The sequence below is a fragment of the Lepidochelys kempii genome, chromosome 14 (assembly GCF_965140285.1).
Source record: "Lepidochelys kempii isolate rLepKem1 chromosome 14, rLepKem1.hap1, whole genome shotgun sequence".
NCBI classification, from domain to species: Eukaryota; Metazoa; Chordata; order Testudines; family Cheloniidae; genus Lepidochelys; species Lepidochelys kempii.
In genome coordinates, this window is record NC_136393.1 from 28401970 (window position 1) to 28421536 (window position 19567).

At 50.0% G+C, this 19567-nt stretch overlaps 1 protein-coding gene, 1 long non-coding RNA gene and 2 pseudogenes across 7 annotated transcripts in view; 2 read left to right on the forward strand and 2 right to left on the reverse strand.

Moving 5' to 3' along the window:
- The window catches only part of BTNL2 (butyrophilin like 2), a 1264829-nt gene that overhangs the window by 757469 nt on the left and 487793 nt on the right, over window positions 1-19567 (reverse strand). The gene's annotated exons all lie outside the window — the stretch shown is intronic.
- LOC140897626 (tripartite motif-containing protein 10-like) overlaps window positions 28-19567 on the forward strand; it is a 144507-nt pseudogene continuing 124967 nt past the window's right edge.
- LOC140898305 (uncharacterized) lies at window positions 8849-12363 on the reverse strand. The gene is made up of 2 exons (XR_012154956.2): window positions 11882-12363; window positions 8849-10703 (listed from the first exon to the last, which is right to left on the reverse strand). It is a non-coding gene; the product is annotated as an uncharacterized LOC140898305 (long non-coding RNA).
- On the forward strand, window positions 13565-17576 carry LOC144929337 (E3 ubiquitin-protein ligase TRIM39 pseudogene; annotated as a pseudogene).

The following is a 19567-nucleotide window of genomic DNA, read 5'->3' on the forward strand; positions in this document are numbered from 1 at the left end:
TTGTGGGCGGTTCTCTCCCCAGGCCCAATGGTAGGTGGTGTCTGTGGGTGGAGAGGGCTCCAGAGCGGCACCGAGCTTGAGGAAAGCACAGGGGGGCTGGCAGCTCCCAGGGACAGACAGAGCTGGGGCCAGAGACTGATGGTAAGGACTGACTGGCCCTACCCCCACCATTTTTTCATTCGGGCCCTGGGGCATCTGTACAGAGGGACTGGATACCTCCCCCGCATTCCCCATCACCTCGCCCATGGATCCAGGCAGATTTGGGAACCTCCCTCCCCACTTCAGTCCCCTGTTGCCCTTTTAAGTCTCCATCTCTCCTTCCCCCTCTCCTCTCCGATCGGGTTGGGAGACTCTGTCCCTGGCCCAGTCCCGGGGCGGTCGCTCTCCCGGAGCTGGCTCGGCTCCTGCAGGTGCTCAGGGGGGCAGAGCCTGGTCGGGTCAGGGAGGGCAGCAGCTCTGGGACTCGCAGACCCCCGCCTGGGAGCAGAGATGGGGTGAGGAGGGGCCATTTGTGGAGGGTCACTTTCCTGGGGGCTCCAGCTCAGGAAGTCATTCAGGGATCCAGGGATCTGCCTGTACCTGAAACACCAGGAGCAGGAACAGCAAACCCTACACCACACATGACAAATAGAGAGTGACAGACACACGTCAGGGGCAGGGACAGGAAAACACAGAGGCCTCATGTAAATCAGGAGTTACTCACTGGAGTCACTGGGCCTGATTCCCCGCATTGCAGAGGTGGCAGTGCAGATTCTCTCTCTCCTTCCCAGGAGCCAGTGATGGGGGATGCAGCCCCATGCACTCTAAGAGTAGGGCCGAGGTTAGTGCCAGCCCAAGGAGAGACAGATGCTCTCACGCGGCACTGGGTTCAGTGGAACCCTGTTTGGGGTCAGGCTAGGGATAAGTGATACCCATAAGAGCTATGAATTTTTGTGGAAGTTGTTTTTCCTGGGACTGGCTCATTGTGAGTAAAGCTCAGGGGTTTCAGACTGATCATAGAATCATAGAATATCAGGGTTGGAAGGGACCTCAGGAGGTCACCTAGTCCAACCCCCTGCTCAAAGCAGGACCAATCCCCAATTAAATCATCCCAGCCAGGGCTTTGTCAAGCCTGACCTTAAAAACTTCTAAGAAAGGAGATTCTATCTACCACCTCCCTAGGTAACGCATTCCAGTGTTTCACCACCCTCCTAGTGAAAAAGTTTTTCCTAATATCCAACCTAAACCTCCCCCACTGCAACTTGAGACCATTACTCCTTGTCCTGTCCTCTTCTACCACTGAGAATAGTCTAGAACCATCCTCTCTGGAACCACCTCTCAGGTAGTTGAAAGCAGCTATCAAATCCCCCCTCATTCTTCTCTTCTGCAGACTAAACAATCACAGTTTCCTCAGCCTCTCCTCATAAGTCTCATCAGCAAGTTAAAGAAGTATGGGCTGGATGAATGCACTATAAGGTGGGTAGGAAGTTGGCTAGATTGTCGGGCTCAACGGGTAGTGATCAATGGCTCCATGTCTAGTTGGCAGCCGGTGTCAAGTGGAGTGCCCCAGGGGTCGGTCCTGGGGCCGGTTTTGTTCAATATCTTCATAAATGATCTGGAGGATGGGGTGGATTGCACTCTCAGCAAATTTGCAGATGATACTAAACTAGGAGGAGTGGTAGATACAGTGGCAGGTAGGGATAGGATACAGAGGGACCTAGACAAATTGGAGGATTGGGCCAAAAGAAATCTGATGAGGTTCAACAAGGATAGGATGAGGTTGCTCTCCTCATGTGTTCCAGACCCCTAATCATTTTTGTTGCCCTTTGCTGGACTGTCTCCAATTTTTCCACATCCTTCTTGTAGTGTGGGGCCCAAAACTGGACAAAGTACTCCAGATGAGGACTCACCAATGTCGAATAGAGGGGAACGATCACGTCCCTCGATCTGCTGGCTATGCCCCTACTTATACATCCCAAAATGCCATTGGTCTTCTTGGCAACAAGGGCACACTGCCGACTCATATCCAGCTTTCCATAGAGAAAGTGTTAGAAGAAGCCACTTGCTCCATCTGCCTGGAGTACCTGACAAAGCCGGTGACCACAGACTGTGGGCACAACTTCTGCCGAGACTGCATCATCCAGTACAGTGAGCATGGGGAGCTTCAATCAGGCACGAAGATCCCCTGTCCCCAGTGCCGAGCGCCGTTCCAGAAACTCCAGCCCAACAGGCAGCTCACCAGTATTGTAAAGAACATCAAACTATTGGGGTTAAAGTCAGGAAATGTGCAAAAGGAGAATCTTTGTGAGAGACATGAGGAGAAGCTCCTACTCTTCTGTGAGGAGGACAGAGAAGCTATCTGTGTGGTTTGCAGGCAGTCCCAGACTCATCACACTCGTGCTGTGATCTCCATACAGGAGGCTGCCCAGGATTACAAGGTGAGAATCACTGCTGCTCTTGGTGAAGGAATCCCTTAAAGACCCCATTGTGTTTCTCTCCAGAACCAGCTGCTGGGGGCTGAGTGGGGACTCACATGGCTTAAGAGAGGTGGAGCCAGGCACTGCCAGGCTGGACAGTGAGGGGTCCGGCTGCCTCCCCCAACCCCCAGACAGGTAGTGAAGAGTGGAGCCAGCCATGTCCATCTCTCTGCCAGGCTGTGTCTCCAGTGCCAGGTGACCACAGCCACCTTAGAGAACCTGAGTGGGGAAAACCAGGGCTTGTGCCCTTCCCTCTTCAGTGTGTGGGTGAGGCCTGATGGGTTGGCTCAAACAGTGGGTTTAGGGCTTGTTGGCACCTTTGCAACATCAGGAAGGTGGCACCATGGATTCTGCATTACATGGATGTCTCCCAGGGAGGCTCACGCATGTCCCAGTTCAGCTTTCCCCAGCCTAGGCAGGATGTGTATGTGGCTTGTGGAGATCCATGAAGTTGTTTGATTAGAGGCTAAATGGAGCAGAAGTGGAGCCTGTGGGGAACAGACAAAGGAAGGGGAGCCAGTCAGTGTGGGAAATAGGTAACTTTGGCCCTGAGATTAGTGACTTCCCCCAAACACGGATCACCTGAGAGCTGAGGCAATGGGAGAAGGGACATAGAGAAATGTTATGTTTGAACTAGCAGAGAAGGCAATAGACAGACATAGGGAGCTGACAAATAGCTTCTGCTTTGGTGGCTTTATTGTTCAGCTGCAAATCTGAAACTAACATGAAAGCGAAGCTTTGCACTGGAAAGGGTGGAGTGCTCAAACATTGAAAGGAACGGTACATCACATTTGTCCACCCTGCTGTAAAAAACTTTCCAGACACATATACACTATCAATTACATGGCTAACATGAAACACTGTATAACCTAAGTAACAATTGCAGGTGGACTACTGCATACTTTTAAATCTCAAGGGATCATGCTTCCGTTGAATAGCAACACTCTAACTAAACAATTTATAAGTTCAAGTACACAGCTCGTTATTGTATTCTCTTGTGACGGTGGTGTGGCCGTGTCCTGAACTACTGGAACAGTCAGTGGTCAGGAATCAGCTGGATCTGGTATGCAATCACCTGGATCTGGTACCAAAGTTTCTCTTAACAAGTCATTAAGACTAGGAGTTGTAATGGAAGAAGATTCAATCGAGCAACAGAAAGTCCTATTGGGACATCCCCGGACTTCGGTACTTGTTGAGGCTGCAACTGGTCCATATGTGATCTCCATAAAATACCATTGGCTAGTTTTACCAAAAACAATACAAGTCCTGTGCATTTTACACATTCTCCCGGCACCCATTCTCTCAACAACTGTAGTTGCGAGTCCACATTAAGTCTTGAACTTGAAAAGAATGATGATGCATCTCACATAATCAGTTTGCATAGATTGGGATTTGGCTACAAGTGCGGCAATATCAGGATGTAGCAGGTCCCAACAGGGACGCAAAGATTGCTTCAAGCAAAGAGTTTCCGTTGGCTCCTGGGTAGTAGTATGGGGTGTGTGCCTGTAGATGTGTAAGGAATTTTCCAGTCTCTGACTCAAAATAGATTTGTTGCTTTTAAGGGTTGCTTAAGTGTCTGTACAAAAAGAGTTCTGCTAGTAAGTTTGAAGCCCGATAGTATGAGCATATGTGCTGAATTCCATTTGAAGCTAGGAACCTCTGAAATTTTGCAGAACAGAATTGAGGTCCATTGTCACTCACTAACTGTAACAGTAAACCAAATTATCTGAACAAGGTGCGAAGATGTCCAATGATCTTAGCAGTAGTAGCAAAAGTCATGCTGAAAACTACTGGTCATTTCAAATGGCGTTGACTAAGACCAAAAACATGTAACCTTCTAAAAATCTGGCAAAGTCCATGTGATTAAGTGTCCAGTGTGTCTGAGTTCACAACCAAGGTGTTTGAACAATCTGGCCAGGATCATATTGAATTTGCTGGCACATAAGTATTGGAAGAAGATGAAGTGCTATAATTTGTCAATCCCGTCTAACAGATGTGACTCCAGGCTATGGCCTTTATCTGTACGATTCTAAGATGGGCTTTGTGAAGAGCTTCCAAACCTGAGATTGAACTGATTTTGGAATGAGCATTCACATTTCCCATAAGATGCAACCGTAATTCACAAATAATTCATGTTGACATGACATGAATTGTGTAAACTGGGGATTCTTACAATTGAACCCTGTACCGTGTGGTACCATTCCCTTCACAAGAGAAAGCACCTCATCTGCAGCAGTTTCTTTGTTGATGCCTGTGCTAGTAATAGGTAACCTATTCATCAAGCTGAGAGAGAACATTTCATCCGAAGTTTCTTTGGGTAAATGAGAGGTTGGGTATGGCTTGTGTGATGGCCTATCAGCATTGCCATGCTGAGTCCCTTTATGGAACTGGATAGTACAGGAATGAGCCAAAAGTAGCAATGCCCATCATTGCATGCAAGCAGTAGCTAATGACGGAATTCCATGTTTCAGTCCAAATATTAAAAGTAAGGGCAATGATCCATCTGCAAAGTAATATGTCTATGTAGTGAGGCAGAGTGGCCTCCCACTGACCCAGAGCAGGAGGGTCCTGCTTGGTGGAGAATGTGGGCAGCAACCTGACCCCTGCAGTAAGAGGTTCTGCATATGCCATGCCTTAGATATCCCTAATGGGAGAGATGGAGCTTGACAAACTCATTAAGTATCTGGCCAAGAGCAAACAGCAGCAGTAGGTGTCATAACTCCAGCAACAACGGCAACTAGTACAGGTGCTGGGGGCCAAACAGCAACTGTTCTGGGATTTGGGGGCCCAACACCGTGAGGAGCAGCAACAGTGTCTCCAACAGCTTGCAACCCTGCTACCTGGACCCAGTGGGCCACCTCCCAGGGGTACAATGAATCCCCCTACGTTTCCCATTGCCCTCTTGGCCCCCTACCTGATTGAGGCAACCCAGATCGCCTATCGGGGCCTCCCAATCGATGAGGCACAAGATTATGGATGCATGAAGTTGCCCATTTTAGATGCCTTGGACATCATGCTGGAGACCTTGCACCAGCAAAATTGGGCTAACACCTACCCGCTGGGGGCCTGGCCACAGGTCATCGCCCAGAAGATAAAAGACCTCTGCTGGCAATGGCTGCATCCTGAGCAGTGGTCAGCAGGTGAGGTCGCTGAGCAGATCACCCTAGAGCAGTTTGTTCATGTCCTCCTGCCCCAGGGGAGGGCTTGGGTACTCCGGCACTGACCCACAACATTTAGTGCGGCTGTCACCTTAATGGAGGACTTCTTGGCCACTGAGAATCCTATTGGGCCAAGAGCCTGAGCCCTAGCCTCAACGCTCGATTTGATGCTCCTTGGCCCAGCAAGGAAGCCCAGGCCGAAGGAGCCCATGGCCGAATCCAAACCCATGACGATAGGGCAGCAAACAACCACTGGGCCCATGTGGCAGAGATGCTCCAACGTTGCTGACAAGACCACAACCCAAATCCCTCAGAGGTGATCCCCTGGCCAGGGCAACTAGAGCCTGGACCCTGCTTCTCCTGCAGCCGGCTTAGGCACTTACAATGGAAGTGTCCCGAGATGGACTGCATCTTCGGCCAAGTCTGTACCGCAGAGTCTCAGGCCAGCAAACAACCACTGTGAAGTTTGGGTGAAAACGAGTCACAACCCTCATAGACTCAGGCTGTAGGCAAAACCTCATCCACCAGGAATTTGCCCCTGGCCCCACACAAGCATGTTGAGAGATACACCTCCAATGCATCCACAGGGATGTAAAATCGTATCCCAGTACCTAGATCTCTCTGACCATTAACAGACTGATGTGGGTGTTGACACTGGGGTTGGCTTCCACCTCACCTATCCGGTCATCCTGGGATGAGACTGGCTGGGGTTTGACAGCCTTCTTCGGAAGACGAGGAGGAGGCTGAAGAACCCCAAGGGGAACACCCTGATGAGCCCCCAGTCCCAATGACGATGCTGGGCCTCCCTGTGGACAGTGCCATGATGACCCCCCTTTACAGATTTTTGTTGCAACCAGACGGATGAGCCCACACTGAGCTGGGCCTACAAACAGGTAGGCCAGGTCAACCGAGCCATGACTGATCTCCTGAGGGCTGCACAATGGACCCAATTCAAGCTGACAGGCAATCACTTCTACCATGTTAATCAGAACTCCCAAACTCAGGAAGTCTGGACCCAGTTGGTTGTCCCCCACAATCCTAAGAAGGCCACCTTGAAGCTTGCCCACGACATTTCCATGGCTGGCCATCTGGAACAAGAGAAAAACCTGGCCTGAGTTCTGTCATGCTTCTTCTGCCCTGGAGTCCATCAGGAGGTAAAGGTCTAGTTCACCTTATGCCCTGAGTGCCAACTAGCTGTCTCTGTCGGGGTGGCGAAAGCACCCTTGGTCCCCTTACCCATGGTCAGGGATCCCTTTGAGCAAATTGCGATGGATCTGGTGGGTCCTCTCCTAAGAGTAATGCGGGGTTCCAGGATAGCCTCATACTGATGGATTATGCCACTCACTTCCCCGAGGCCATCCCATTATGGAACACTTCCATCGCAGCTGAACTGGTGAAGGTATTCTCTTGTGTGGGCCTTCCCCCTGAGATTCTCATGGATCAAGGGACCAACTTCACTTCCCGGCTGATCCATCAGGTGTGTACCTTGTTGTGACATGTATGACAGTTTCTGGGCTTAGCTGGGTATTACTGACACTTTGTGTCCCAGTTTGAATCCATCACAGCACCCCTCATGGCATTCTTAACCAAGGACCGCCCATGTCGGTACGCTTGTGAGCAGAATGTGAAGATATGTTCTGAGCCCTAAAGGAAAGCCTGTGTAGGGAACCCATGCTCTTCAGCCGCGATTTCAACTGTGAGTTCCTGGTCCAAATCGATGCTTCAGAGGTGGGGCTCAGGGCAGCCTTCTCCCAGGAGTTGGATAGAGAAGAGCATCCCACCCTCTATATCTGTGGGAAGCTCTCCCCGCCCCGAGAATGTAACTATTCAGTTATACAGAAGGAGGCCCTGGCTGTTAAATGGGCTATCTTCCCTTTCATACTGATCACCGACCACAAAGCCTTAAAATGGCTAAATACCACGAAAAGTACCAATGCCAGATTGATGAGATGGTATCGCATCCTCCAGCAATTTGCCTTTACTGTCTGACGCTCAGCAGGTAAGGATAACACTAACACAGATTTTCTGTCTGACCTGGGGGGAGTCAGGATGGCAGCCATGAAGACCAGATGGACTTAAGGGGTGTGTGTGTGTAGTGAGGCGAAGTGGCCTCTCACTGAGCCAGAGGGACCACTCTCCGAACTCAGGTGGGCAGAGCCAGACCATGCTCACCCCTCCGACTGGAAGTCAGGGGGTGGGACAAGAAATATATAGGGCTGGTCCTGGAGCTCAGTTGGGCTGCAGCTGCTGAAGGAGACAGATGCCTCTTGACCTCTCCTGAGCTGGGAGACTTCAGCGGACCGCTGCTGAGCTGAGGAGTGACCAGAGCTTCTGGAGCCATGCACTGACCAAGGCATTGAAGAGTCGCTGGGACTGGCACTGGACTTCTACCCCAACAAACTGGAGGACCACCCGCGGATCCAAGTACACCCCATGGGGAGTGTAGGAAGTGGCCCAGAGGCAGCCGACCCCAGTCTGGCTGTATTGCTGCCGGAGACCTGCTCAGCGAGTTGCAGCTGGATTCCCTGCTGACCCAGTGGTGGAATACTCCACCACTGTTAGGGCCCTGGGTCGGGGCTTGATGGAGTCGGGTGGGCCTGGGCCCCGCTGCCACTTCACCCCTGAGGTGGCAGTCTCCCCTTGCTAGGCCAAGAGGCCTGCATTTGTTGGCCATCTGCTGGAGCTCGGATACCCAACCCTCTTGCCGTTCTACACAGAGCCACAGGCTCCTTGCTGCCCCACCCTGACCGAGGGCTTGGGCTCATAACTGTTTGCTGCTCTGCCCTGACTGCAGGCCAGAGGCATAGACAGTTTCTTGACCCGCCCTACTTGGGGGTCTGGGACCCCGAGACTCATTTGTGGATCTGCCCAGACTGCAGGCCAGAGCCATCTAGTCTGTGTAGTGCTCTGCTAATTCCCTGATTGTGGGTGACGCTCAGTTATGTAGTGAGGCGGAGTGGCCTCCCACTGACCCAGAGGGAGAGGGACCCCTGCTAACCCACTACAGACTACCATATAGGTAGGTATGGAACAGCCAAATACCAAAGATAATGCTGAGAGCTCTATTTGCACATAGCTCTTCTCAGAAGTGATGAGTGTTTGTGGTGCAAAGGTGATTGGTTTCTCTATACCATTAGGAAAAATGTTGGCGAGAACTGTGCCCACTCCATATGGTGAAGCATCACAAACCACTTGCAATGGAATCAAAACATCAACGTGCATTAGAACGTAAACTGACGTCAACAGTTTCTTTACTTCATTAAATGCATGCACACACTCTTAAAGATGACAAAACTGTCACCAGATTAGGAAGAAATTTACTGCAGCAGTTAAGCAGTCCTAAGAATGAACATAACTGTGACATGTTCTCTGTCAGTGGTGCTTCAAGAACCATCTCCTCTTCTCTGGCAATTTCCTTAAGCCCAGGGCATCAATTACATATCCAAGGTATTCAGCTGAAGATTTGAAAAACTCACAATTGTCTTGAAAAATCCTTAGTCCATGGTCTTCCAAATGTGTCAAAGCAGAACCCAAATTTCACAGATAATTCTCTTGATCCTTTCGTGTAACAAAGATGTCCTCCAAGTAACACTGAACTCCATTCAGTCCCTTCAGAATCTCATCCACGGCTTCCTAGAACAGGGCAGGTGCTGATGTGATACTAAAAGGCAACCTTTTATAACAAAGTAAGACTTTTTGTGTGTTGATTGAGCCAGCATCTTGCAAATATCTCACAATCTCCATTTGTAGGTATGCACTGAGCAAATCCAATTTACTGAAACACTGTCTACCACTAAAAGTATTTAATAAATCTTCAGTGTGAGGTAGTGGTTACTAATCTGCACATAAAACTGGATTAAGCATCACTTTGAAATCGCCACATATTAAGACTGAGTCTTTCCTGATCACTGGTACAATGGGTGTAGACCACTCACTGTGTGAAACTGGTGACAGGATACCAATGTTCACTGAACGGTCCAGATCAGCTTCCACCAGATGCTTCAGAGTATAAGGCACAGCTCTGGGCTTGCAATGTTTTGGCTGGCTGTCAGTGAGCTTCCCTGAGACGTTTATCTGTCTAAGTTCTTTCAAAAACTTTAGAATGTCTGTCCAGTATTTCCTGAAGATTTTGAGGTACTTCTGTGATCACTTTGATCTTGATCCAATTCATCTTGAGCTTCTCAAGTCAAGATCTTCCAAATAATGGTGGATACTTTCCTTCAATCACATAAAAAGGTAAAACAACTGATTGGCCATCTAGTTGAACTTTTACCTGGCATATCCCTTTTTTGGACTAATTTTTCCCCCACTATAAGTCTTTAAAGTGGACGTTTCTTCCAGAGGAACTTGTGGCAATATCTAGTGATAGGCAGATACAGAAATCAATGAAACAGTATCAAGCTCCATTCTTGTAGGAACTGCTTCAGTCAGATGCCATCCTTGACTCCAGCTTCTGATAAAACATGAAGTGCTAAATCTTGATTTAAAAAACCCAGGATTACTTGTGGCACCTTAGAGACTAACACATTTATTTGGGCATAAGCTTTCGTGGGCTAAAACCCACTGCATCGGATGCATGCACGAAAGCTTATGCCCAAATAAATTTGTTAGTCTCTAAGGTGCCACAAGTACTCCTTGGTTTTTTTTGTTGTTGATACAGACTAACACGGCTACCACTCTGAAATCTTGATCAGTGTCCCTACAGCTCTTGTCTTTTTCCACATTATGAATTCCCAACTTCCATCATTTCTTAGGTTCAGTCTTCATAGGTGTCTTCTTGGATGTACAGTTACTATGTGTTGCTGGTCTCTGAACTGTGTGACAGGTCACAGCGATGTGTCCTCTCTTCTGGCAGTTCTAACAAATGGCCTGGCATGCCCAGTAATCCTTCTCCGCACGTGTAGTTTGTGCACTATAGCCCCATGGAAATTCTTCATGTTCCCATGGTCCTCTGTCTCACTAATTCAGAATATGAACTCCTCAGTTCATACTAATGTCCAGAAATGTTCTTTGCAGTTTCCATGGCAACAGTCACCTCAACAGCCTTCTTGAATGTGAATGGTGACATAGTCAGTAACGTCTTCTGAACCTGGTCATTGCATAATTGAGAGATAAATTGGTCATACAAGGCATCACTTAATGTTTGTCTGAACTGACAGTGCTCTGACAACATCCTTAGAGAAGCAACAAACTGTGCTACTGATTTTCCAGTTCCCTGATCTTGCTGATGGAACTGAAATTGTTCTGCTATCACTGATGATGTAGGAGAAAAGTGTTCCCACATTGTGGCAGTAATTGTGGCATACTTGGCAGTTCTTGGCACAGTTGGAGACAATAAATCATGTGGCAGTCCATATGGCTTCAGGCCAGTCACTGTCAGCAAGATTGAAATTCGTTGTCTGTTGGGAAACTACAAATTACCCTGCAAAATTGCTCAAAAAATTTGAGGCACACCACCTGGGATTTTAGTTTTCAACAAATTCATCATCATTGCCCACAAAAGGTGCCATTTCTCTGCTCTCCTGCTCTTCAAGCCTCCTGGATAACCTTTTCTGCCACAGAGAAATTCTTCCATTGTTACTGCACTGTCTGTGCTCGACACGCCCCCCCGCTGGTTGTGTGTCCACACTGCAAACTGCAGAATTCTGCCTTTGGCTGGCTGCGCTTGTGCTCTCTCTGCTAGCAATCGACCCTCATAGCAAGTGAAGGCTCCCCTTCCACTCTCCTGTGTGGCAGAGTCCTTGGAACCCCAACAAGGCTGGGGGGCTCAACCCACAACCTTGTCATGGTCACTCAGGTCAGGGACTAGGGTGTCCCCACTCCGGGGTGCTCTCTCCACACTGGATGCTTCCCTGACCCACTGATCATTACATACAGTTCAAAGCAAATAGAATTTATTAAACAGCAATCGATTTTAAAAAATAAGGAAACAATGGGAAAGGCTAAAGGAAAAGACATGTCACCCCGCTCGGTGGCATGGGGACGTCACAACCAGCGTCTCTGGAATATCAGGGCTGTTCACAGTCTGTTCCTCACACATCCCAGGCCTCCTGCCCAGGCTCTGGCTGTGCTGCAGGGATGCTGCAGGAACTTGCTCTGGAGGTGGCCACACGCTCTAGGTGGCAGGACCCATCTCCCCAGTGTCATCTGCCCCGTCGGGGTTACGATCCCCCCTCCAAGTCTGGCCTGCAAGGCCTCTTGGCTGGGGGCATCTCCCTGCACTGGGCCCGCTGCCCAGGGTCCCCCTTGCTCTCCCCAGCTGCTCACCACACCCAGCTCCGGACTCCTCCAGCCCCAGCTCCAGCTCCACCACTCTGTCTCAGCACGGCGGCTGCTGCTGCTGCTCTGCCTCCAGTTCCCTGGGCTGCTTCTCTGGACCCCCTGGCTCTCCCCCTGGTTGCTGCAGCTCTCCCCCCAGGACAAGTCTGCTCTGGGGGCTGCTTCTGTGACTCTGCTCCCAGCACCGACCTGCTTCCTGCGCTGCTTTTCTGGCTCCTCTGGATCTGGCCCAGCTCTGCTCCCCAGCTCAGCTCAGGCCCCTGCTTTCTCTTTAGCACAGCCCCACTCTGCCTGACCCAGGCAATTCCAGCTCACATGGAGGGCAGAACCCCCCTGGCCTCCTGACTCCCTGATTAGCCTGCCCACCCTGTCAATCAGGCTGACCTGGAGCATTGGCCTCTCCCCATTGTTCCTGGGGACTGTCAGTCTCAGGGTCCTGATTTCCCATCGACCCTTCCCCTTTCTTTTGGTACTGGGAGCTAACAACTAAATCACCCCCATTGAGTTTTAGTAAGGGGACAAAGCGAGCTGATGGAAAAACAGCTTCTGCCCTGGTGGTTTTATTGTCAGCTGAAAAACTGAAACTGTGCAAGTGAGGCTTTGCACTGGGGAGGGGGGAGTGCTCAAACATTTAAAGGGACAGCACACCACAAGAAGGGGCCAGATCCTTGGCCCAATGGTGACTGATTGGTAATGCCCATAAACATACATTCATCTCCCTTCTGAGGCCTCCCCTGCCCAGGTGAGCACTCGGTTCTGAAAGGCTGCAGCTTGGCTCAGTGTCCTCAAACTTCAGCTAAACGCCTCCGTTTCTGAGAAATCTCGGAGCAGAGCAGACAAGTGGGGAAGAGTCTCCCCCAGGATCAGTGTCTCAGCCAGACAATGCCTCAGAACGTGCCGCTCTGACGCTGCTGCCTCTGCCCAGGTTATTCTCCTGGCTTTGCTATTGAAATGTGCATTTCTTACAGGGCTGGACTGAGGCACCCCAGCCGCAACATGCTGACAAGGGGCCCTGTCGCGGCCCTGGCCCCATTAGCAGTAGTTGTGGAAGGGGCCACCCACACAAGGGCTGTCTGCTGCGGGTGGAGCCTGTGAACCTATTTAGACAAGCAGGAGGAGAGGCTGGGGGCTCCCTCCCCTTGGGAATCCCAGGGGCTAGGGGTCCTTTTTCCCCACAGGATCAACAGCAAGAATCCTCTCCCTCCCATTGAGAGAGAGAGATACTCGAAAAGGGTCAGGGAGCCCCCCCCCATCTATTAGCCAAGGTGTCTATGATTGGATGGGGGAGCTGAATCATATGACCTACCCCCTGCTGCCACACAAAGCCCCTCTTTTTGCGGAGGGGTTGGCTGTCCCCCAGAGCAGTGAGGCTTGGTGTCAATGTTCCATACACATAAATGGAGCCGTCCCCTCTCATGGCACTGGGCTCAGGCTCTCTACAGACTCAGGCAGGAATCGCTGTGTCTGTCACATTTGGGGCATGTTTTGAATATTTTCTTTGCAACCCAGAAGGTTTGAAACATTCTCTTTTTAATGAAAGCCAAAAGCCTGATTTTATCACATAACTCCAGTAGCTGGGGCCTAGACATGGGTTTGTAGTGCCCCTGTTTCATCTGGCCCTGCCTCCTGCAAATTCCACCCATCAGATGTGCAGATTAATGGCTATCACACATGGTGCCCCTGCAGGTGAAACTCCAGGAAGCCCTGGGCCCTCTGAGGCTGGAGCTGGAGAAGGCCCTGGAGCTGACATCTGAAGAGGAGGAGAAAACCACAGAGTGGCAGGTGGGTGTCTGGGTTTATCCTTCCCCGAGCCCTTCCCCCTGCAGTGTTCCCAGGGTGAGGGGCCAAAAAGCTATAGGCTGATATTACAATCTCCTCTGGCTGTTTGCTCCGAGATGGTGCCATGGTACCAGGAGCGGGAAATGTTTCTGGTGGGGATCACAGTGAAGCATACCAGGGGACAGTTCCTGTCCCATGGTCCATGGCACAGATTCACCCCCGGGCTCTCTGGGGGCAAGAAGGAGATGACATACTCTTACAATGGGTGTGCAGTGTTTGCATGTGAGTCCATTGCCCCATCATACCCACAAACCACGCTGAGTAACTGCAGACGCAGACAGCCCTCAGGAGTGCCAGATCCTCAGAGGTGCTCTCTGCACATCCACACCCAGGGCACCGGGCTCAGTGTGGGCAGATGTTGCACTGGCCTTTAGGAGTTTGGCCCTAAGGGAGCAGAGCTCAGGGCAGCCCTGGGACTCACTCAGCTGAGCAGACAGAGACAGCCCTTCTTCTCTGCCATCCTCTGCAGCCATCATGGGGCCACTTGACTCATTAATCCTCAGCTGCTGCCTACTACAATTATAACTACATGGCTGTGGGCAGCCAGCCGGCCTGCCAATATTCACAAAGCAGATACTGTAGTTGTAGAAGGTTCGCATTTGTGTAGAATATATATATTCTATTTGTTCACTCACCCCCACTTCTGGTATTCTCATTCTAGGCGGGGTGGGTGTGCCTATGCAAATGAGATCGGCCCCTGAAGTTCTCTTCCACAACTTGCCACACCTCACCACCAGATGTCAGGGTGGAGCTCATCCTGACACTGCTTACACGCAAAAAGAAAAGGAGTACTAGTGGCACCTTAGAGTCTAACCAATTTATTTGAGCATAAGCTTTCGTGAGCTATAGCTCACTTCATCAGATGTATTCCGATGAAGTGAGCTGTAGCTCACGAAAGTTTATGTTCAAATAAATTGGTTAGTCTCTAAGGTGCCACTAGTACTCCTTTTCTTTTTCTGGTACTCATATTTAGTTTGTGATCTACTATGACCCCCAGATCCCTTTCTGCAGTACTCCTTCCTAGGCAGTCATTTCCCATTTTGTATGTATGCAACTGATTGTTCCTTCCTAAGTGGAGTAGTTTGTATTTTTCCTTATTGAATTTCATCCTGTTTACTTCAGACCATTTCTCCAGTTTGTCCAGATCATTTTGAATTATAATCCTATTCTCCAAAGCACTTGCAACCCCTCCCATCTTTGTATCATCCGCAAACTTTATAAGTGTGCTCTCTATGCCGTTATCTAAATCATTGATGAAGATATTGAACAGAACCAGACCCAGAACTGATCCCTGCGGGACCCCACTCATTATGCCCTTCCAGCATGACTGTGAACCAACAATAACTACTTTTTGGGAATTGTTTTTCAACCAGTTACACACCCAACTTATAGTAACTCCATCTAGGTCGTATTTCCCTAGTTTGTTTATGAGAAGGTCGTGCAAAACAGTTTCAAAATCCTAACTAAAGTCAAGATATACCACATCTACCGCTTCCCCCCATCCAAAGGCATGTTACTGTGTCAAAGAAAGCTATCCGGTTGGTTTAACACGATTTGTTCTTGACAAATCCATGCTGACTGTTACTTATCACCTAATTATCTTCTAGATGTTTGCAAATTGATTGTTTAATTATTTGCTCCATCATGCATCCCATGAAGTGAACTGTAGCTCACGAAACCTTATGCTCAAATAAATTTGTTAGTCTCTAAGATGCCACAAGTACTCCTTTTCTTTTTGCGGATACAGACTAACACGGCTGCTACTCTGAAAGCTAAATGGTCTGTAATTCCCCAGGTTGTCCTTATTCCCCTTTTCATAGATTGACACTATATTTGCCCTTTTCCAGTCTTCTGGAATCTCTTCTGTCTTCCATGACTTTTCAAAGATCACATCATAGTGGAGCTGAAACCAGGGACTTAGGCCTAAGCTCTTTTTGTGCAGTCACTGGGATCTGTGCTCCTCAGTCACTCAGACATAAGCAAAGATCCACCTCTGTCTGTGTAGTGCCTGGCACAACAGGGAACTAGCCTGAGTGGCCTCTAGACCCCACTGCAATGTCCTCCATGTCCCCCTGGCACCCACCCCTCTCTGCAACTCCCACAGCACCTGCCCCTCCAGGTCCCTTGCTACTGCCCCAAATTCCTACCTCCTGCCCCACCCCTGAGCACCTTCCCTCTGCCCCCTGGCACCTGTCTTTCCTCTTCCCTCACCACCACCACCCTTGTTCCTGCAGCCTGCCCTTCCCTCCCTGCCTCCCTGACATCTGTCCCCTTCCTCTGCCAGCCTTTATCCCTCTCTTCTCTGCAACCCCCACTACTCCCCTCCTATCCTTTCTGATTCCTTGATGCCTGACCCGTCCCTCCCACTACTCCATGGTGATCTCCCCCTTCCCTTCCCATCTGCTCCCCTTCCCTGGTGCTTGTTCCTCCCCTCTCCTATGTCCCTCACAAGCACCTGCCCCTCTTTCCATCTCCTCTCCTTCCCCTGCCCCCTTGGCCTTAGATGGGGCCCTGACTCTCCTTAAATGGCCAGCAACCTTGTGTCACAGCAATTAATGGGGACACAGGTTAATTTCCCTTTGATCCCAGTGACCAGCCCCTGCCTCCAGCACTGACTCTGTGACTCTCTCCCCAGTGGATGTGACTCTGGATCCAGACACGGCTCATCCCAGCCTCATCCTGTCTGAGGATCAGAAAACTGTGACATACGAAGACAAACAACAGGATCTGCCTGACAATATTAAGAGATTTGATACTTATCCCATTGTCCTGGGCTTTAACAAATTGACAGGAGGGAGGCATTACTGGGAGGTGGAGGTGGGAGACAAAACAAACTGGACTCTGGGGGTTTGTACAGAATCTGTGACAAGGAAGGGGAAGATTTACCTATCACCTGAGAATGGATTCTGGACAGTGTGTCTGAGATATAAGGAATACAAGGCCCTCACCTCCCATTTAACTCCACTGTCCATGAGCGTCAGGCCCAGCCGTGTAGGGATTTTCCTGGACTATGAGGCAGGAGAGGTCTCATTTTACAATGTGACTGACAAGTCCCATCTCTTCACTTTCACTGACACTTTCTCCGGAACGCTCCACCCTTATTTTTATACTGGTTACAAAGAGGGATTTAGAAACACATCTCCCTTGATAATCTGCCCAGTCCCAGCTCAGGCTGGAGGGAATCTCTGTTCCTGACAGTGACACCCATGGAGGAGCCTGTCCCCTCCCAGCGCTGACCAGCCCCCAGGTGTGTTCCTATAAGGATGGCCTGGGGAATCATCTGCCTGCCACTGCCTCCCCCTCAGTTCCCAGCACCAAGCCTGTGAGCTAGGGGAGAGGAGAGGGGCAGAGGGGGGATGTAGGCTGCTGGGTTGTGGGCATGCAGAGGCAGAGATGTGTGTAGACACAATGTCAGGGGTGGCTGCTGTTGCTGATGTAAGGGGGACTGTTGTCCCCTTACTGAAACTCAATGAGGATTTTTGGTTGGCCCTCCCAGTAACAAAGGAAAGGGGAATTGCAGATGAGAAACCAAGACCTTGGACTGACAGTCCCCAGGACCAATGGGGAGAGGCAAATGCTCCAGATCAGCCTGATTGACAAAGCAGGCAGGCCAATGAGGGAGTAAGGAGAGCGGGGTCCCATCCTCTGTCTGCCCATAGGGGCCGAGCTAGAGCCACAACAGCCAGAGCGAGAGAAGCAGGCCAGGGTTCAGCGCTGTGCTGGGAGCAGAGCCACGGCAGCCAGAGCCAGAGGAGCAGCCCAGAGAGCTGCGCCAGAGGCAGAACAGCAGCTGCGCTGAGGCAGAGTGAAGCTGGGGCTGGGGCTGAGGCAGAGCGAAGCTGGGGCTGGGGCTGGGGCTGGGGCAGAGTGAAGCTGGGGATGGGGCTGGGGCTGGGGCAGAGTGAAGCTGGGGCTGGGGCTGGGACTGGGGCTGGAGCAGTCCGGAGAGCAGCTGGGGAGAGCGAGGAGGACCCTGGGCAGCGGGCCCAGTGCAGTAAGACCCCACCAGCCAAAAGGCATTGCAGGCCAGAGTTGGCAGCAAACCATCACCCTGATGTGGGGGCCGATGCTGGGGAGATGGGTCCTGCCACCTTCTCCCCAGCACCGGTCACCGCCAGAGCAAGTGTCCGACCCGCAGCATCCCTGCAGCACAGCCAGGGCCTGGGCAGGAGGCCTGGGACGTGTGAGGAACAGACTGTGAACTGCCCGTAAATTCCAGAGACGCTGGTTGTGACATCCCCGTGCCACAGAGTGGGGTTACTTGTTTCCTTTAAGCTTTTCCATTTTTTCCTTATGTGACATTATTGACATAAACTATGACCACATAGATCATTGTTGCAACCACTATTATATATTTGCAGCAAATATTGTACAAAGGTTGTTGTGTGAGATGTCTATGAAAAGGTTATGATTTTCTGGTTATGGTTATGCTGTCTGTATGTGTGTAGCATTTTTGTAGTTGAAGTTATGAATATTGGCTATGTACTTGTATCTCAGTGTGTTTTGATTCTAAGTAGCCTTAGTGAAGCTTTTGGTCAGCTTCTTGAGAAAGGACTGTTCTCAGTAAGTGCCCAATCAAGAAACAGGTAACTAACAATGACTCTGGGAGATGCCAGTCCACATCTGAGCTTTCCTGGGAACGTTCAAACTAACACGTAAACAATGGCGTTGGCCTGCAAACTGAGTCATGCATGGACATGTGACTTGCCCATGTGACTCCAGACTCCATCTTGCTGCTGTCATTTTCCGCAGTAAGAACAAAAGGGGTCCTTCCACAGGCAGAGAATATAAAAGGCCCTGAAAACCCTTCCATTTTATCTTCAGTCCTGCTTCTGACCTCTGGAGGAACTTTGCTACACTGAAGCTCTGAACAAAGAACTGTATGACCCATCCCAGATATGGATGTACTCAGAGACTCAATTTAAACCTGCAGTTTATTCCATCACTGCTACAAGCCTGAACCAGGAGCTTTGCCATTACTGTATGTAACTGATTCCATTTAACCAATTTTAGCTCTCATATATATTTCTTTCTTTTATGAATAAACCTTTAGATTTTAGATTCTAAAGGATTGGCAACAGCATGATTTGTGGGTAAGATCTAACTTGTATATTGACCTGGGTCTGGGGCTTGGCCCTTTGGGATCAAGAGAACCTTTTTTCTTTTATTGGGGTATTGGTTTTCATAACCATTCGTCCCCATAATGAGTGGCACTGGTGGTGATACTGGGAAACTGGAGTGTCTAAGGGAATTGCTTGTATGACTTATGGTTAGCCAGTGGGGTGAAACCAAAGTCCTCTTTGTCTGGCTGGTTTGGTGTGCCTTAGAAGTGGAGAAACCCCAACCTTGGGCTGTAATTCCCCTGCTTGAAGCAATTTGTCCTGAACTGATAATCTCAGAAGTGTCACACCAAAGGCAGCATCTTTACACCTTATATTTTTTAATTTGTTGCTGTTCAGTAAATTGTATTTGCTATGAAATGTATATAATGATCAGTGGGTCAGGGAAGTGTCCAGAGTGGAGAGAATACCTCAGAGTGGGGACACTCTCTAGCCTTTGTCCTAAGTGACAATGACAAGATTGTGGGTCAAGCCCCCCAGGAATCCTTGACCCAGTGATGTTGGGGGTTATGAGGACTCTGCCACACAGGAGAGTGGAAGGGGAGCCCTTGAGGTTAGGCAGGCTTCTGTGTAAAGGGACTAGGAGTGAGGACTCAGATCCTTTCTCAAGTCAATTCCATTGGGGTAGTGTATAAGCCAGGAAAGTTCCCCACAATAGCGAGACCATTCCCCCGCTTACACTAGGGTGGAGTGGGATGGGAGGCTGCAGCAGTAG